At 35.8% G+C, this 20903-nt stretch overlaps 1 pseudogene; it reads left to right on the top strand.

The window, feature by feature from the left end:
* Positions 1-4606: 4606 nt before the first annotated feature.
* LOC145824022 (putative UPF0481 protein At3g02645 pseudogene) lies at positions 4607-16392 on the top strand (annotated as a pseudogene).
* Positions 16393-20903: the final 4511 nt, after the last annotated feature.

Below are 20903 nucleotides of genomic sequence, written 5' to 3'. Positions count from 1 at the left end.
AGTATTTGTTTTTGGGGTTTCTTCCTTCGCATGGGACTCATCTCTTTTTCTCTTTCCGGTTTTCTTGTGTGCGACGTCTGCAAAATGGAGCATTTAAAAAAAAATTAAGTGAAGGCTCATGTGATTAGCATAGTCGAACAGATGTGAACATTCACAGCATTTCCACTGGTGTGCATGTTCACAGTTGTGTGCGTTGGTGTGAATCACCAGAGTTTGTGTGTGGTTGTGAACATTCACATACGTACATGAATGTGTATTTCGACTGTGTCACGACAAACACAATGAACATATCGTGTCAGTGTGTGGTAAACAATGCATTTTTATACAACCATGAACACCGTTGAAGAGCATGTATAAAATTTTCAGGCAATGTGAATGTTCACAGCATATAGGAGCAGGACCAATAATATCTGATTGTCCTAAAATCGTCAGGGAATGTGAATGTTCACAGCATATACCAACAGCACAAATAAAATCTGAGTCTCTTAAAATTTTCAAGCAATTTGAATGTTCACAGCATAGAACAACAGCACCAATAATATGATTGAAGTAACAAATTCATGCAATGTGAATGTTCACATAGTAAAACATTAACACCACCAACATCTGACTCTCCTAAAATTTCCAGGAAATGTGAATGTTGACAGCGTAGAACAAGAACACCAATAACATATGACTGTCCTACATTTTCAGGCAAATTTTTCAGACAATGTGAATGTTCACAGCCTAGCCCAAAAGCACCAATAATATCTGATTGAACTAAAAATTTCAGGCAATGTGAATGTTGGCATGGTAGAACATTAACACCGCCGACATCTGACTCTCCAAAAATTTCCAGCAAATGTGAATGTTGATAGCATAGAACAACAACACCAACAATATTTGTATTGTGTAAATTTCCAGGCAAATTTTACAGACAATGTGAATGTTCACAGTAGAACAAAAGCACAAATAATATCTGATCGAATTTAAACCTTCAGTCAATGTGAATGTTCACATCGTATATCATTAACCCCACCGACATCTGACTCTCCTAAAATTTGAAGGAAATGTGAATGTTGACAGCATAGAACAACAACACAAATACTATCTGAATGTCCTAAATTTTTCATGCAAATTTTCAGACAATGTGAATGTTCACAGCCTACCCCAAAAGCACCAATAATACCTGATTGAACTAAAACTTTCAGGCAATGTGAAAGTTCAATAATATCTAAATGTCCTAAATTTTCAGGCAAATTTTACAGACAATGTGAAAGTTCACAGACTAGCCCAAAAGCACCACTAATATCTGATCGAACTGAAACCTTCAGGCAATGTGAATGTTCACATCGAAGAACATTAACACCACCGACATCTGACTCTCCTAAAATTTCCAGGCAATGCGAATGTTCACAGGCTATAACAAGATAAACCAATAATATCTTATTGTCCTACAATGTTCAGGCAATGTGAATGTGCACAGTTTCCAACAACAAGAACAACAACAGAATTGGCCAAACTGTGTCAATGCCTGTGAATTTTCACAGCATACAACAACAACACCATTAATACCTGATTACGCAAACATTTTAACTCTATGTGAATGTTCATATCTGTTACCAACAGCAACAGAAAAAGAACTGGCCAAAAATTTTTTGAAACCATGTGAATGGTCACAGCATTGAACAACAACGGGGTAACATCTGGAATAATTTGATCATCAAACCATTTCCAAACAATGTGAATGTTCACATTTTTCAATAACAACAACTACAACTAGAACATTGTCGATTGTTGACAGTTGTGAACACAATGTAATGGCAAGTGTAATGTTTTTGAGTGCAAAAATGAAAAAATTTAGGGATTACGATTGAGGGGTTCAGAATAAATGAATGCTTACGTTTTTTGCCCATTTCGACGACAAAGACGTTGAGACGAAGGGACGATTCGACGAAGAAACGTATACAGTTTTCTGGGTGTACGAACGGCGAAGAAGATGATGAGACGATGTGACGATCAAACGAAGACAGGCTTCTCGGCGTATGGATGGGGAGAAGACGATGAGACGATGCGACGATGCAACGATGGAAGGAATACAGTCTTCGGGGCGTCGAGGCGATGTGGAATATGGTTTGGATTTCTGGACTGTAGAGGTACTGTGCGTGATTTCTTGCGCAAGAATAGAGAGGGGAAGAGAAACGGTTATTAGATTCAAAGAGAGAGAGAGAGGGGCGCGTGTTTTTTTAGGGCTTTTTTGGTCTTTTTGTATAAAATGGACCTAATGGAATATTATAAAACAGTATGGGTTTCCTGGAACTCCACTCTGAGATAATGGATTTACTAAAAAAGCTCTCTAAAAAATTGTATAAATTAGTGTGTAGAGAAAAATTAGGATTGGAAGTTGTGCAGCCGTAATTTTTGACTTTTGGTGAATAGTGATAACTTTTTAACTTTTTGAATAACTTTTTAGCTTTTTACTTTTTTCAGAATTGCCAAACTTGGCCTAAGTTTCTTTAAAGTTTTCATTAATTCCCCTATTATAGAAACATGCAATTGTACGCATCTTATTCTTTTCAAACTTTGATAAATTTGATTAACATAAATGAAGATTTTGATTTCAGTTTGAGAATACATTTTTTTTTTTAATTTTTGAAAGAAATTATTTTTATGAACATTTTATATAGGGTCACACACAAAGTAATAAAAATTTTCATCAATTATTAACAAATTTATTTATATTTGATTTTCAGTTGTTAAAATTTTCTACACAAAATATTAATGTTCAAAATTATTTTTTTATTTTAAAAATAAATTCTTGTATATCACACGAGTCACCTACTAATAAATATAACATACCACGTGTTATGCTTATTAGGGGTGAGCAGCGGATATACTGATTCGTCAAAACCGACCGAACCGAACTGATCCGCCGCATTTTTGACAGATGCGTGATGACGAGCGGATGGTTGTGGATTGATTTTCTCCAATCCGCCAATTTGGCGGACGGATGGCGGATTTGAGCTTCCTTTGGCCGCAACCGAACCACTAAACTGCGAACACCCTTAATAATTTATAAGACTTTGTGTTTTCAATTTGTTTAAATATTTTGTTTGTGTTTTCAATCGAAAAAGAGTTCAAATATTCTGTTGAAAAAAAATTTTCAACTTGGATATATTTTTTGAATTGAAAAAAATAAACATATTATTTATCTATATTTTTTGGTTTTTAATCTAACTCTAAAAGTGATAAATAGAAAATATAACATATGCTAGTTGGTTTTTGTTTTAAAAAATATATATAAATGTAACAGTACAGAGACATACAATCTCTACTATTGCTCTGCTCATGGTTTTGATGGTTTGAATTGTTTTTATATTTTAAGAACCACAGATTGTAATATTTTATGTGAATGAGACGATTGTGATATTCTAAAGTTTCAAACTTTCTTTCTTTGGATGATGCATGCAGTAATTGTAATACTTTTTTTAAGTTATTGATTGTAATATATTTTTTTTTTTTTTGAGGAAGTGCATAAGTTGAACTATGTTGAAAATTTACGAAATTTCAAACCGCCAAACCGATTCGCATCCATCCGCCAAACAGCCAATCCGCTCAATCCACATCCGCCGAATTGGCGGACGGATGCGGATTGATTTTCTCCAATCTGCCAATCTGGCGGACGGATGACGGATTGGAGGTTTCGTGGCCGCAACCAACCCGAGCCCGCCCCTAATGCCTATGAAGAGAAGTGATTATGAAGGAAGACGTTGACTTTTAAATATATATAACATGTTCAAACATATATTTCTTCGGGAACAGGGTCCCTGCTGTGCTCAAAGCACAGCAGTGACTGTAGTGTCTCCGTTTGAATTATATTATGATATTATTTTTATGATCTATACTATTTATATTGTAGGGTTTGTTGAGTACTTCATGCCTACCAAAAATCATATTAATCGGATATCAATAACTATATGATCAAATCGCATATTGTTTATGCTATTTCTCAAAAGAAAAACTTATTATTTATTTTTTTTGTTATCCATCATATAGTTGTTGATAGCCGATTAATATGATTTTTAGTAAGTATGAAGTACTCAACAAACCTTACAAAATAAACAGTTTGGATAATAAAAATAAAGTCATAATACACCTCAAACGAAAGCACCAAAAACACAACAGAGACCCCTTTTCCTATTTCTTCACATGAGAAATGCATTTCTAATTAATTAGGTAGATATGGTATAGACCACTTCAGGATCTACGAAAGTTCGTCATTTTACTTTTTATATATAAAAGACTCACTACCTCACCTCCCCATCCTCAATTAAATTTCTTTAAAGTTTTCATTAATTTCCCTCTTATAGAAACATACAATTGTACACATCTTATTCTTTTCAAACTCTGCAGTAGCAAACGTTTCAGCTTTTAAAAAAATTATTCTCAACTCCCTTGTCCTCCTTCCAACAAACCAAAGAACTACCACACACGATACATAAAATTGCATGTATCTGTTTTTTCTCCGACTGCAATAGTGAGAGCCACGCATTTTAGAAGGTTTCACTCTCAACTCCCTTGTCCTACCTTTTACAAACCAAAAGAACAACCACCCAAAGAAGCCTACATGTCTTATGTTCAACCCAACATGGTCTCAAACTCGAACTTTGACGAGGATCAATGGGTTATTCAAATCCGTCGAACCCTAGACGAAGAGCTCGAAGACGGCACTGAAATCCCTGTCAGCATCTTCAATGTCCCCAAAACCCTAATGGTTTGTGATCCGGATTGTTACATTCCACAAGAAGTAGCATTAGGTCCTTACCATTACTGGCGTCCTGAGTTGTATGAGATGCAAAGATACAAGCTTGTTGCAGCTAAAACAACACAAAGGCAACTTCAAAACATCAAGTTTCACCACCTAGTCGACCAACTAATGACGTCCGAGGCAATGATTCGAGCTTCATACCATAAGTACCTGGATATCAATGGTGAAACCTTGGCATGGATGATGGCCGTTGACGCATCATTCTTGCTTGAGTTCCTTCAAATCTATACTATCAAGTGTTAGGGAAAATCGATGTGATTCCCCACAAGTAAATCAATCAATGGGAATAAAAACTAATGCGGAAAAATTAAATCAAAGGCAACACAAGAATTTTTACGTGGTTCCCTCAATGTGAGGTACGTCCACGGGATCGAAATCCGATTCCACTATCAACCAAATAAGTTCCAAACGATTACAAACGAGACACTAATGATCTCACAAAAATCACCCTTAGGTGAATTCCAAATAATCACAAATAAATAAGAGGAAAGACCTCACCAAATAGATAAACCAAATCTTCTGAACCAAAGTTGAAGAAGACCCAAAATAACGAACCAAAACTATGCTCCAAACAGCAACAAACCGAATGAAACAACTCCACCAATTTCAAGCACTGTTACCGAAGCAGTGTGTTAATTCGGCAGCCAACACACACCATCACCAATTTAATTCCACTAATTGATTTTCCAATCTATCTCACCACCTACGGCACACACTAAACAATATATATATATATATATTGTTAATCTAGGGTTTTGTAATCAAAAACCTAATTGTATCTAAATTGGATTGGGTTTCCTCAAATATAATATATAAAAATATATTATACCTAAATCAAGTTAAATTGAAACTCTTTTACTAAACCAATTGGGTCCCACACTCCAATAAGGAGGTATACCCAACAATTCTCCCCCTACCGACTTAGGTGGAGAGATCAACCATACCCGCCAAAGTTCTACACTTCAAATGTTTGTCCCTCGGCAAAGTCTTTGTCAACATGTCTGAAATATTATCATCTGTGTGAACCTTTTCGAGTTGCAACAATTTCGAATCTAACACATCACGAATCCAATGGTATCTCACATCAATGTGTTTCGATCTCGAATGAAAAGTAGAATTTTTACTCAAGTGAATAGCACTTTGACTATCACAATAAAGCACATACTTTTCTTGCTTTAAACCCAACTCTTGCAAAAATTTCTTCAACCATAACTCTTCTTTGCAAGCTTCCGTAATAGCAATAAATTCAGCTTCGGTAGTTGAGAGAGCAACACATTTTTGTAATTTAGATTGCCATGCCACAGCTCCCCCTGCAAAAGTCATCAAATACCCCGAAGTAGATTTCCTAGAATCAACATCACCCGCCATGTCAGAATCAGTGAACCCATCAAGCATCGGCTTACCATCTCCAAAACACAAACACACCTTCGAAGTCCCTCGAAGATACCTTAGAATCCATTTTACCGCTGCCCAATGTTCTTTACCCGGATTAGAGAGAAAACGACTCACCACACCAACGGCGTGAGCAATATCCGGCCTTGTACAAACCATAGCGTACATCAAAGAACCAACTGCTGAAGCATAAGGAACTTTCTGCATCTCTTCCTTGTCTTTCTCACTTGTAGGACATTGATTCGAACTAAGCTTGAAATGACCCGCAAGTGGACAACCAACCGGCTTTGCTTTATTCATGTTGAACCTCTCAAGAACTTTCTCAATGTAGCTTTCTTGAGACAACCAAATCAGCCCCTCTTTGCGATCACGAACAATTTTCATACCAAGAATTTGCTTTGCCGGTCCCAAATCTTTCATAGCAAAAGACTTACTCAACTCCAATTTCAACCTGTTTATCATGATAGAATCTTGACCCACAATTAACATGTCATCAACATAAAGCAAAAGAATAATAAATTTACCATCTGGAAAATTTTTCACAAACACACAATGGTCCGAAGTGGTTTTAGAAAAACCATTATTCATCATGAAAGAGTCAAATTTTTTGTACCATTGCCGCGGGGCTTGCTTGAGACCATACAAACTTTTCTTCAATTTACAAACAAATTTCTCTTTCCCTTTTTCCACAAAGCCTTCCGGTTGCTCCATGTAAATTTCTTCTTCAAGGTCACCATGAAGAAATGCGGTCTTCACATCAAGTTGCTCAACTTCAAGGTTCATACTTGCAGCCATGCCAAGTACAACCCGAATAGAAGACATCTTTACAACCGGTGAGAAAATTTCATCAAAATCAATACCTTTCTTTTGCCCAAAGCCTTTCACAACAAGACGTGCCTTGTACCTCAGATTCTTGCCATCATTCTTCAATTTGAAAACCCACTTATTTTTCAGAATTTTCCTCCCCTTAGGCAACTTCACTAAATCATAAGTGTGATTTTCAACTAAGGAATTCATCTCCTCTTCCATGGCCTTTTTCCAATCACCTTTCTTTGCATGCTCAATTGCTTCTTGGTAGCTCTCCGGCTCCCCTTGATCAGAAATCAACACAAATTCATTGGGAGGATACTTTCTTGAAGGTTGTCGGTCCCTTGTAGATTTCCTCAACTCAAGTTGTGGTGGTAGTTCTTGAGTTGGATGCTCTTCCTCAATTTCTAACTCAACTTCATTAGAATTAGCATCATCCTCTACATCTTCAATAGGTGGCTGCACATCTCCCCCGTTTTCATCATCAACTGAAGATGAAGGAGATAAATCCATGTCAATGAGATCACTAGCTTTTGGCTCCGGTTGATCACCTTTGCCAAAGTCTTCAATTGTTTGGTCTTCAAGAAACACAACATCATGGCTTCGAATGACTTTCTTGTCGACCGGATCCCACAATCTATAACCAAATTCATCACGCCCATAGCCAAGAAAAATACATTGTTTTGACTTGCTATCAAGCTTGGACCTTTCATCTTTTGGAATGTGAACAAAGGCTCGGCAACCAAACACTCTCAAGTGCTCATAAGACACATCTTTGCCGGTCCAAACTCTTTCTGGAACATCACCATTCAAAGGATAGGAAGGAGACAAATTGATCACGTCAACCGCTGTCTTCAACGCCTCACCCCAAAAGGATCTTGGCAATTTAGCTTGTGAAAGCAAACACCTTGTTCTTTCCACAATTGTGCGGTTCATCCTCTCGGCAACGCCATTTTGTTGAGGAGTCTTCTTAACTGTCTTTTGGTGTCGAATACCTTGGCTGCGACAATACTCATCAAATGGCCCAATGTATTCACCACCATTGTTTGATCGGATGCACTTCAATTTCTGTCCTGTTTCTCTTTCAACCATGGCCTGAAAATGCTTAAATACTTCTAGAACTTGATCTTTAGCTTTTAGTAGAAAAGCCCAAACTTTCCTTGAATAATCATCAATGAAAGTAACAAAATAAAGTGCACCACTATGTGTTCTAACTTTTAAAGGACCACAAACATCCGAATGAATTAACTCCAAAACATTTTCTTTTCTAGAAGTAACATTTTTATGAAAAGAAACTCTATGTTGTTTACCGGCCAAACAATGAACACAAGTTTTAAGATGTGTACCTTTCAAACCGGGTAGAAGCTCTTTCTTGAACAATACTTACAGCCCCTTTTCACTCATATGGCCAAGCCGCTTGTGCCATAATTCAGTAGAAGTATCTTCTTCAAGTGCATTGACAACACCTTTACAAATTTTTCCTTGCATCGAATAAAGTGTATGAGTCTTCTTACACTTAGCCACCACCAAGGAACCCTTTGTGAGCTTCCATATTCCATCACCAAATTTGTTGTTGTAGCCTTCATCATCTAGCTTCCCGGTAGAGATCAAATTGAGGCGAATGTCGGGAACATGCCTCACATCTTTAAGCAACAACTTGCAGCCCAAATTTGTTTCCAAGCAAACATCACCCATGCCAATAATTTTGGACAAACCTTCATTACCCATTCGAACAAAACCATAATCTCCTTCGGTGTAGGTAGTGAAGAAATCAACTCGAGAAGTCACATGAAAAGAAGCACCGGAATCAATCACCCAATTGCTCTCTTGGCCCACAAAATTGATACAATCATCTTCACAAACGACCATGAGATCACCATTGGTAGTAACTGCCGTTGTGTCTTCTTGGTTCTTGTCCACACTTTTGTCACGCCTTTTCTCCTTATTCTTGAGCTTTCGGCATTCCCGCTTCATGTGCCCTTTCTCATGGCAATAATAGCACTCAATGTCTTTCTTTGAAAAAGAACCATCTTTCGATTTGTCACGGCTTTGATCACGACCATGAGGAGTCTTACTCCTCCCCCTTGTTTTGCTTCGGCCTCTCACAACGAATGCTTCCGAATGAGAGGAACCTGCTGATTTTCTTCTAGTTTCTTCATTCAACAGGCTACTAGTGACTTGGCCCATTGTGACAACTCCATCGGGCGCTGAATTACTGACGGTCACAACCAAAGTCTCCCAACTTTCAGGCAAAGAACTAAGTAGCATCAAAGCCTGCAACTCATCATCAAAAACAATTTTCATAGAAGCAAGTTGGTTAACAATACTTTTTATTTCATTCAGATGTTCCGGAATAGGGCTGCCCTCTTTATATTTTAAATTAACCAACTTACGAAACAAAAAAGCTTTATTTGTGGTTGATTTCCTATCATAAAGGCCCTCTAATTTTTTCCATAAATCATGTGCTGAAGTTTCAGTAGCAACATGATGAAACACACTGTCATCAATCCATTGACGGATAACACCAACGGCTTTTCGATTAAGCCTATTCCAGTCATCATCTTTCATACCCTCGGGTTTGCCACTATCACCCTCAATGGGTCCATACAAATCTTTACAAAATAATAGGTCCTCCATTTTAGTTTTCCAAGTTACCCAATTGCTTCCATTGAAGCTAGACATACGACCCACATTCCCCTCCATTGATTTACACAAATAAATAAACTCAAATAGACCGTAAGCTCTGATACCAGTTGTTAGGGAAAATCGATGTGATTCCCCACAAGTAAATCAATCAATGGGAATAAAAACTAATGCGGAAAAATTAAATCAAAGGCAACACAAGAATTTTTACGTGGTTCCCTCAATGTGAGGTACGTCCACGGGATCGAAATCCGATTCCACTATCAACCAAATAAGTTCCAAACGATTACAAACGAGACACTAATGATCTCACAAAAATCACCCTTAGGTGAATTCCAAATAATCACAAATAAATAAGAGGAAAGACCTCACCAAATAGATAAACCAAATCTTCTGAACCAAAGTTGAAGAAGACCCAAAATAACGAACCAAAACTATGCTCCAAACAGCAACAAACCGAATGAAACAACTCCACCAATTTCAAGCACTGTTACCGAAGCAGTGTGTTAATTCGGCAGCCAACACACACCATCACCAATTTAATTCCACTAATTGATTTTCCAATCTATCTCACCACCTACGGCACACACTAAACAATATATATATATATATTGTTAATCTAGGGTTTTGTAATCAAAAACCTAATTGTATCTAAATTGGATTGGGTTTCCTCAAATATAATATATAAAAATATATTATACCTAAATCAAGTTAAATTGAAACTCTTTTACTAAACCAATTGGGTCCCACACTCCAATAAGGAGGTATACCCAACAATTCTCCCCCTACCGACTTAGGTGGAGAGATCAACCATACCCGCCAAAGTTCTACACTTCAAATGTTTGTCCCTCGGCAAAGTCTTTGTCAACATGTCTGAAATATTATCATCTGTGTGAACCTTTTCGAGTTGCAACAATTTCGAATCTAACACATCACGAATCCAATGGTATCTCACATCAATGTGTTTCGATCTCGAATGAAAAGTAGAATTTTTACTCAAGTGAATAGCACTTTGACTATCACAATAAAGCACATACTTTTCTTGCTTTAAACCCAACTCTTGCAAAAATTTCTTCAACCATAACTCTTCTTTGCAAGCTTCCGTAATAGCAATAAATTCAGCTTCGGTAGTTGAGAGAGCAACACATTTTTGTAATTTAGATTGCCATGCCACAGCTCCCCCTGCAAAAGTCATCAAATACCCCGAAGTAGATTTCCTAGAATCAACATCACCCGCCATGTCAGAATCAGTGAACCCATCAAGCATCGGCTTACCATCTCCAAAACACAAACACACCTTCGAAGTCCCTCGAAGATACCTTAGAATCCATTTTACCGCTGCCCAATGTTCTTTACCCGGATTAGAGAGAAAACGACTCACCACACCAACGGCGTGAGCAATATCCGGCCTTGTACAAACCATAGCGTACATCAAAGAACCAACTGCTGAAGCATAAGGAACTTTCTGCATCTCTTCCTTGTCTTTCTCACTTGTAGGACATTGATTCGAACTAAGCTTGAAATGACCCGCAAGTGGACAACCAACCGGCTTTGCTTTATTCATGTTGAACCTCTCAAGAACTTTCTCAATGTAGCTTTCTTGAGACAACCAAATCAGCCCCTCTTTGCGATCACGAACAATTTTCATACCAAGAATTTGCTTTGCCGGTCCCAAATCTTTCATAGCAAAAGACTTACTCAACTCCAATTTCAACCTGTTTATCATGATAGAATCTTGACCCACAATTAACATGTCATCAACATAAAGCAAAAGAATAATAAATTTACCATCTGGAAAATTTTTCACAAACACACAATGGTCCGAAGTGGTTTTAGAAAAACCATTATTCATCATGAAAGAGTCAAATTTTTTGTACCATTGCCGCGGGGCTTGCTTGAGACCATACAAACTTTTCTTCAATTTACAAACAAATTTCTCTTTCCCTTTTTCCACAAAGCCTTCCGGTTGCTCCATGTAAATTTCTTCTTCAAGGTCACCATGAAGAAATGCGGTCTTCACATCAAGTTGCTCAACTTCAAGGTTCATACTTGCAGCCATGCCAAGTACAACCCGAATAGAAGACATCTTTACAACCGGTGAGAAAATTTCATCAAAATCAATACCTTTCTTTTGCCCAAAGCCTTTCACAACAAGACGTGCCTTGTACCTCAGATTCTTGCCATCATTCTTCAATTTGAAAACCCACTTATTTTTCAGAATTTTCCTCCCCTTAGGCAACTTCACTAAATCATAAGTGTGATTTTCAACTAAGGAATTCATCTCCTCTTCCATGGCCTTTTTCCAATCACCTTTCTTTGCATGCTCAATTGCTTCTTGGTAGCTCTCCGGCTCCCCTTGATCAGAAATCAACACAAATTCATTGGGAGGATACTTTCTTGAAGGTTGTCGGTCCCTTGTAGATTTCCTCAACTCAAGTTGTGGTGGTAGTTCTTGAGTTGGATGCTCTTCCTCAATTTCTAACTCAACTTCATTAGAATTAGCGTCATCCTCTACATCTTCAATAGGTGGCTGCACATCTCCCCCGTTTTCATCATCAACTGAAGATGAAGGAGATAAATCCATGTCAATGAGATCACTAGCTTTTGGCTCCGGTTGATCACCTTTGCCAAAGTCTTCAATTGTTTGGTCTTCAAGAAACACAACATCATGGCTTCGAATGACTTTCTTGTCGACCGGATCCCACAATCTATAACCAAATTCATCACGCCCATAGCCAAGAAAAATACATTGTTTTGACTTGCTATCAAGCTTGGACCTTTCATCTTTTGGAATGTGAACAAAGGCTCGGCAACCAAACACTCTCAAGTGCTCATAAGACACATCTTTGCCGGTCCAAACTCTTTCTGGAACATCACCATTCAAAGGATAGGAAGGAGACAAATTGATCACGTCAACCGCTGTCTTCAACGCCTCACCCCAAAAGGATCTTGGCAATTTAGCTTGTGAAAGCAAACACCTTGTTCTTTCCACAATTGTGCGGTTCATCCTCTCGGCAACGCCATTTTGTTGAGGAGTCTTCTTAACTGTCTTTTGGTGTCGAATACCTTGGCTGCGACAATACTCATCAAATGGCCCAATGTATTCACCACCATTGTCTGATCGGATGCACTTCAATTTCTGTCCTGTTTCTCTTTCAACCATGGCCTGAAAATGCTTAAATACTTCTAGAACTTGATCTTTAGCTTTTAGTAGAAAAGCCCAAACTTTCCTTGAATAATCATCAATGAAAGTAACAAAATAAAGTGCACCACTATGTGTTCTAACTTTTAAAGGACCACAAACATCCGAATGAATTAACTCCAAAACATTTTCTTTTCTAGAAGTAACATTTTTATGAAAAGAAACTCTATGTTGTTTACCGGCCAAACAATGAACACAAGTTTTAAGATGTGTACCTTTCAAACCGGGTAGAAGCTCTTTCTTGAACAATACTTACAGCCCCTTTTCACTCATATGGCCAAGCCGCTTGTGCCATAATTCAGTAGAAGTATCTTCTTCAAGTGCATTGACAACACCTTTACAAATTTTTCCTTGCATCGAATAAAGTGTATGAGTCTTCTTACACTTAGCCACCACCAAGGAACCCTTTGTGAGCTTCCATATTCCATCACCAAATTTGTTGTTGTAGCCTTCATCATCTAGCTTCCCGGTAGAGATCAAATTGAGGCGAATGTCGGGAACATGCCTCACATCTTTAAGCAACAACTTGCAGCCCAAATTTGTTTCCAAGCAAACATCACCCATGCCAATAATTTTGGACAAACCTTCATTACCCATTCGAACAAAACCATAATCTCCTTCGGTGTAGGTAGTGAAGAAATCAACTCGAGAAGTCACATGAAAAGAAGCACCGGAATCAATCACCCAATTGCTCTCTTGGCCCACAAAATTGATACAATCATCTTCACAAACGACCATGAGATCACCATTGGTAGTAACTGCCGTTGTGTCTTCTTGGTTCTTGTCCACACTTTTGTCACGCCTTTTCTCCTTATTCTTGAGCTTTCGGCATTCCCGCTTCATGTGCCCTTTCTCATGGCAATAATAGCACTCAATGTCTTTCTTTGAAAAAGAACCATCTTTCGATTTGTCACGGCTTTGATCACGACCATGAGGAGTCTTACTCCTCCCCCTTGTTTTGCTTCGGCCTCTCACAACGAATGCTTCCGAATGAGAGGAACCTGCTGATTTTCTTCTAGTTTCTTCATTCAACAGGCTACTAGTGACTTGGCCCATTGTGACAACTCCATCGGGCGCTGAATTACTGACGGTCACAACCAAAGTCTCCCAACTTTCAGGCAAAGAACTAAGTAGCATCAAAGCCTGCAACTCATCATCAAAAACAATTTTCATAGAAGCAAGTTGGTTAACAATACTTTTTATTTCATTCAGATGTTCCGGAATAGGGCTGCCCTCTTTATATTTTAAATTAACCAACTTACGAAACAAAAAAGCTTTATTTGTGGTTGATTTCCTATCATAAAGGCCCTCTAATTTTTTCCATAAATCATGTGCTGAAGTTTCAGTAGCAACATGATGAAACACACTGTCATCAATCCATTGACGGATAACACCAACGGCTTTTCGATTAAGCCTATTCCAGTCATCATCTTTCATACCCTCGGGTTTGCCACTATCACCCTCAATGGGTCCATACAAATCTTTACAAAATAATAGGTCCTCCATTTTAGTTTTCCAAGTTACCCAATTGCTTCCATTGAAGCTAGACATACGACCCACATTCCCCTCCATTGATTTACACAAATAAATAAACTCAAATAGACCGTAAGCTCTGATACCAGTTGTTAGGGAAAATCGATGTGATTCCCCACAAGTAAATCAATCAATGGGAATAAAAACTAATGCGGAAAAATTAAATCAAAGGCAACACAAGAATTTTTACGTGGTTCCCTCAATGTGAGGTACGTCCACGGGATCGAAATCCGATTCCACTATCAACCAAATAAGTTCCAAACGATTACAAACGAGACACTAATGATCTCACAAAAATCACCCTTAGGTGAATTCCAAATAATCACAAATAAATAAGAGGAAAGACCTCACCAAATAGATAAACCAAATCTTCTGAACCAAAGTTGAAGAAGACCCAAAATAACGAACCAAAACTATGCTCCAAACAGCAACAAACCGAATGAAACAACTCCACCAATTTCAAGCACTGTTACCGAAGCAGTGTGTTAATTCGGCAGCCAACACACACCATCACCAATTTAATTCCACTAATTGATTTTCCAATCTATCTCACCACCTACGGCACACACTAAACAATATATATATATATATTGTTAATCTAGGGTTTTGTAATCAAAAACCTAATTGTATCTAAATTGGATTGGGTTTCCTCAAATATAATATATAAAAATATATTATACCTAAATCAAGTTAAATTGAAACTCTTTTACTAAACCAATTGGGTCCCACACTCCAATAAGGAGGTATACCCAACATCAAGGAAGGTAAAGCGTGCATGCTAACAAGAATTTCATCGAGTATGTCACATTTTCTTGATATTGAAAGGAGGAAATCAGCACATAATGCCATTCTTAGAGATATGGTGATGCTTGAGAATCAAATCCCACTATTTCTGCTAAGGACGATGTTGGAATTTCAATGTTCGTCATTAGACTTGGCTGATCAATTGTTGCTCTCCATGTTAATGGGGTTCTGTAAAGAGCTTTCTCCGTTTAAGATGATTAAACAATTGCCTAATTTTGATCAAGTTACGAATTGTGCACACTTGCCAGACCTTCTATACCGTGTGATCTTGCCAAAATGGGAACAAGAATTCGATGTTAACACTGATGAAGTTGATGATCAAACTGAAGTTAAAGAGAGCAACGAAAGATCCTTTGGGAAGTCAGTTTATGTCAGACAACTTCTCGATGCGGTTTGGAAGCTCCTTTCGAAGCTAAACACTGGGCCGATACCTTTTCTCAAAAGGGTATTATTTTCAAAACCTGCGAAAGTCATATCGAAGTTGCCCTTGAATATCATCTCTGAGCTTCCTGGATTTAAACTTTCGAAAGAACCCATTGGATTCTTATTCTCCCCCAAGGACCAAGAAGACAACCCCGAAGATCAAAATTCTTTGAACAGCACCATTAACAAACCTCTACTAGTGGAGGAAATCTCAATCCCTTCTGTTACTGAACTCTCGAAAGTCGGTGTATCTTTCATACCCAGTAGTAATGACAACATCTGCTCCATTAGTTTCGATGTTAAAACAGCTACATTGTATCTCCCTACTGTTAGTCTAGAGCTAAATACAGAAGTGGTCTTGAGAAACCTAGTAGCATATGAGGCATGCAATGCATCAGGGCCATTGGTTTTTTCTCGTTACACTGAATTGATGAATGGGATTATCGATACCGAAGAGGATGTGAGATTACTTAGGGAAAAAGGGATTATTTTGAACCGTTTGAAGAGTGATAAAGAGGTGGCCAACCTATGGAATGGGATGAACAAGTCTGTTAGGTTGACTAAAGTGCCCTTCTTAGACAAAGTGATTGAAGACACCAACAAGTATTACAATGGGAAGTGGAAGGTTAAGGTGGGAAAGTTCATGAAGCTTTACGTGTTTGGCTCATGGCAGTGTCTTTCATTTTTGGCATCTATTTTGCTCTTGTTGTTGACCACTTTCCAAGCCTTTTGCTCAGTGTACAACTGTTCTCGTTTATTTCATGTCAAGAGCATTTTGTGATTCAATGAGAGTCTATCTCTATCATAGGCGATGGAGGTTTTGATTGGTTCATAGTTTAGGTATATATACTTGCAATTAATTTGAATATCTTTTATAAATTAATTTTTGTATAAGATTTTCAGCCTCTGTTTGGCAAGTGAGATTGGAGGCTTTTTTGGCTATTTTAGCCACAAAAAACAAAATAGGCTATTTTAGCCATAACAAACAAAACATCACATCCAACCCATAATCATTACATTCTTCTCTCACAAAAAAACTCAAAAAAGCCAAAAAGCCAAATAGCCCTTCCCAAACCAAGCTTTTAAGCCCAGACTAAAATAGCCAAAAAAACCAAAAAGCTAAAAAGCCAACCCACTTCCCAAACCAAGCCAATGTAACAATTGAATCAGTTGTATTTCTTTTAAACAAATGAAAATCTATAGACACTGAAAAATATATTATAAAAATAAAATGGATGACATATAAATTTCCTATTATGAGTCACATTCAACATAAAATGAGTCTTTAGCGCCACAATCCTCCCAAGCTAATCATTTGACGGAGGTATATCATCAGTATTTGAAAGTTGGTTTTCGCTTAGGATGAGATAAATCCCAATAGAGATAAATTTAATAATCTATATGATACTTAACAAAGCTATATGGTGAATGCATATGAATGTCATTATCAAAACATGCATTTTCTCTTTTAAACAATGCAACGCTATGTTTATATCCCAATTAATAAATCATTCTTTCCAAAATAGAAAATAGGACAGTAACACACTGGGAATTTCTAGATACGTGTTTGCAAGTAGGCTATATGTTAATCATGTGGTTTAATTTTGATGATGTCTAAAATATGATAGGATAATTTGTGATTTTTAAATATACATATTTTATATTCTTTGACACAAAATATTTTCTATTTATAATATATGTTGTATGATATATTTGTTATAAATATTTTTAAAATATAAGTTACTATGCTATATCTGATTTTACAAAAATATTTTAGAAAACTTACTATTCACGTGTTGAAAAATCCGATTGTCCACTATTCATCTTTTGACAAATTTGATATTGATTGGTTATCTTCTTTTGATAAAATTGATATACCCACATGGGTGGTGGGTCATTTTTTACTAAAGTGTATTTAAAATCTCTACGAAAATTGTAAAAGGAGTATATATTTTTAGACATGATATAAATATTATTTAAAGAGATTTTACTATACATAATTTTAATTTTAAAGTTATTGTGCGGTAAAATATTTTAATAGAAAAGTTAGTATGCAGTCACTGTGTACCATTTGATTTTTCTATGAAAAGTTTGAAAATTTAGTCTAAATTATTTATCGAAAGCGACTTTTGGCTATATTTTTCCACCCTCCGCCTACAAAATTTGGAAAGGAAAATTGCCCATTGCTCTATGTGTCAGAGGCATCAAATTCAGCATGAGGAGCGCCTCTCCTCCAACAGATATGAGCATCTCTTCTCTTCCTCCAATGGATATAATTTTATGATATATACGGAGTATTTTGGTTGGAGAAAAATAAGTTGTAAAGAAGTGAAGAAAAGAAAAATATGTGATATTGAAATATTTTCAAATATTGTATTGTACTTCATTGTGTTATATTTTCTGTGAAAAAAATTATTGAGAGTTTGAGCAAAATTGTAAAAGGGTTTTCTATCTCTTATTCATATTATTCTTGTAAAAAGAGAGAGTTTTTGTGAGTGATTTTTTGAGATAAAATCACTTGGTTCATTGTGACTAGGCACCAGATTCTAAACTAATCGGAGTGTGATTGAGATTGGTCACTTGTTGTAAAGGTTAGTAGCACTCGTAAAGCTAGTGGTGTAATTACTGTTTGAAAAATAGTAGACAAATTCTCGAGGGGGATACTTAGAGAATGGACGTAGACTTGGCGTGTCAAACCACTATAAATCTCTATGTTTGATTTCTCTTCGCTTTGCTCATTTTATTTCAGTATTTTATTTTATATTGTTGAGCATATTTATTTATTTATTTATTATTTGATTAATTTTTAATTTGGCAATTTATTTAGAAACCCAATTCACCCCCTTTTGGTTTGCCTATCTAGGATAATAATTTGTATCAGAGTAAGTGCTCTTATTTATTTTTTGACTTAACCGTCTAAGAGTAGATCATGGCAACCCATTTTGATGTTAATTTTACTGAAGGTCAATTGCCCTATAGACCACCATTGTTTGATGGCTCAAATTATACAACTTGGAAAGCAAAAATGAAAATTTTCATTCAAGCTTTTAACAATGAGCTATGGAGAATTATAATCAATGGTCACAAGATACCCTCCAAGACCATTCAAGGGCGAATTTTGCCCAATGAAGAACTCGAATGGGATAATAATTATTTGAGAAGCATTCAAATGAATGCCAAGGCCATGAATATTTTATTTTGTGCTTTAGATTCTAATGAGTTTAATAAAATTTGTACATGTGAATCGGCTAGGGAAATTTGGAATAAATTAGAGATCTAGTAAATATTATACTAATGTTGAATTGATAAGAAAACTTCTTAGATCTTTGCCAAAAAATGGGAGTCAAAAGTGACTCTTATTCAAGAAGCAAAGGATTTAACAAGATTGAGCATGGAAGAGCTTTTGGGGTCTCTCAAGACCCATGAACTTGTAATGATGAATAGAAGTAAAAATAAAATTCAAGCCACATGGGCAGATAGCGATGAAAGTAACTTAGAAAACGATGACAGTAACAATTAAGTTGCTAATCAATGCCTAATGGCATTTGGAGATGATGATGAGGTATGTAATTCTAACAATAAATCTTATTATTTTGATGAATTACAATCCGCATTTGAAGAATTGTATGATGAATTTTGAAAACTTAGCATTAAAAATATTGCACTTAAAAAATTGTTTTCAAATTCAACAAAAGAAAATGAATATTTATCTAATAAATTGAAGAGTTACAAAAATATTTTTTAAAGATAAATGAAGAAAATGATATTTTGAAATCAAAAGAATCTCCTATCTTGAAAAATGAATTAAATAATTTGAAACTTGAAAATGATGTTTTTAAAAATGAAAATAAAATCTTGAAAAATAAAAATGAAGTTTTTAAAAATGAAAATGATATTTTGAAAAAGAAAAATGATTCTTTAAAAGAAAAAAATAAAAATTTAAATAAAATAATTTTCAAGTTTACCCAAGGAAAAGAAAATTTAAATAAATTATTTGGAAATCAAAGATGTATTTTTGACAAAGCTGGTATTGGGTACAAACCCCACAAGAAACAAATGTTTTATAGAAATTTCTTTGTTAAAGAATCATTATTTAATAATCCTAATATTGTATGTCATTATTGTAATAGAAATGGTCACTCAATTTCATCATGTCAATTTAAAAAGAGAATACATGGAAAAAAAAATGATATGGGTTCCAAAATCAAGTAATTATGAAATTAACATTCACAGACCTAAAAAATTTTGGGAACAAAAATAAAAAACTTGATTTTTTTATTTATTTTTTTTTTTTTTTGTAGGCATGATTAAAGGTGAAATTTGGTAGAAGAAGATGGTATTTGGATAGTGGATGTTCAAAATATATGACCGGAGACAATATTCACCATATCTTCACGAATGAACAGTAATTACGCAACGTTTAGCAACAACAATAAATAATTGGTATAGATAATTTTGGTGAAAGTTGGTTTTCATATTTCAAAATATTTCATATTAATAATAAAATATTTACTCTCTTGCATATATGAAGTACATACATGTTTATGTTGCATACTTTCCATACCATGTCATTAAATCACAGATGAGTCATGTGAAGGTAGAGGAAAAAGAGAAGAAAATAAAATTATTACTATTTTGATATTCTGATATTTTTTTTAATAAAAAAAACAGAGATTTTTTTTTGTATGCACAAAAATGTTTAAAAAAAATTATGATTTAATTTCAACTTTAATTATTTTGATTAAGCCACATTATTATTAAGATGATTTTGATGATGTAGTATATTGATATTTTTCATGTGAGCTAATATTTGTTTTATGTGTTACATTTTGAAAAATTCGAAAATAGCATTCTAAACTCTTAATTGATCATGACGCTCATATTTTGAGTACGCTCATATTTTGAGTTTTATCTATTTTTATTAAAGATAAAATAGGAGAGTGAAATATAACAATATTTATTATGTGCTTACTTAACTTGATATGATTACTTTTTATACACTGTATATTTTATGTGATTGTTTTATGATTGTTATATCTGCACAAAATCACCATAGAAAAAGGAAGTACCAACTTAGGGAGAGAAATAATTTTGCTAATCATTTTTATGTGATTTTTTTAATTATAAATTCTCTCTCTCTCTCTCTCCCACTTGTCGTCTCGTTCTGTAACGCCCCCAAATTATTACAATAAAACTATAGCGACCCCGGTCTTTTCTCTTTAAATTATTGTATCCGGACTTAGGATCCGTGGATCCTGTCATTACTTATTGGTTGTTGTTGTCCTTTAATCT

This window comes from Camellia sinensis, chromosome 4 (genome assembly GCF_055761805.1).
Source record: "Camellia sinensis isolate YWXY chromosome 4, ASM5576180v1, whole genome shotgun sequence".
Classification (NCBI taxonomy): domain Eukaryota; kingdom Viridiplantae; phylum Streptophyta; class Magnoliopsida; order Ericales; family Theaceae; genus Camellia; species Camellia sinensis.
The sequence above is the reverse complement of the archived record's forward strand: the minus strand, read 5'-3'. Positions and strand labels throughout refer to the sequence as shown.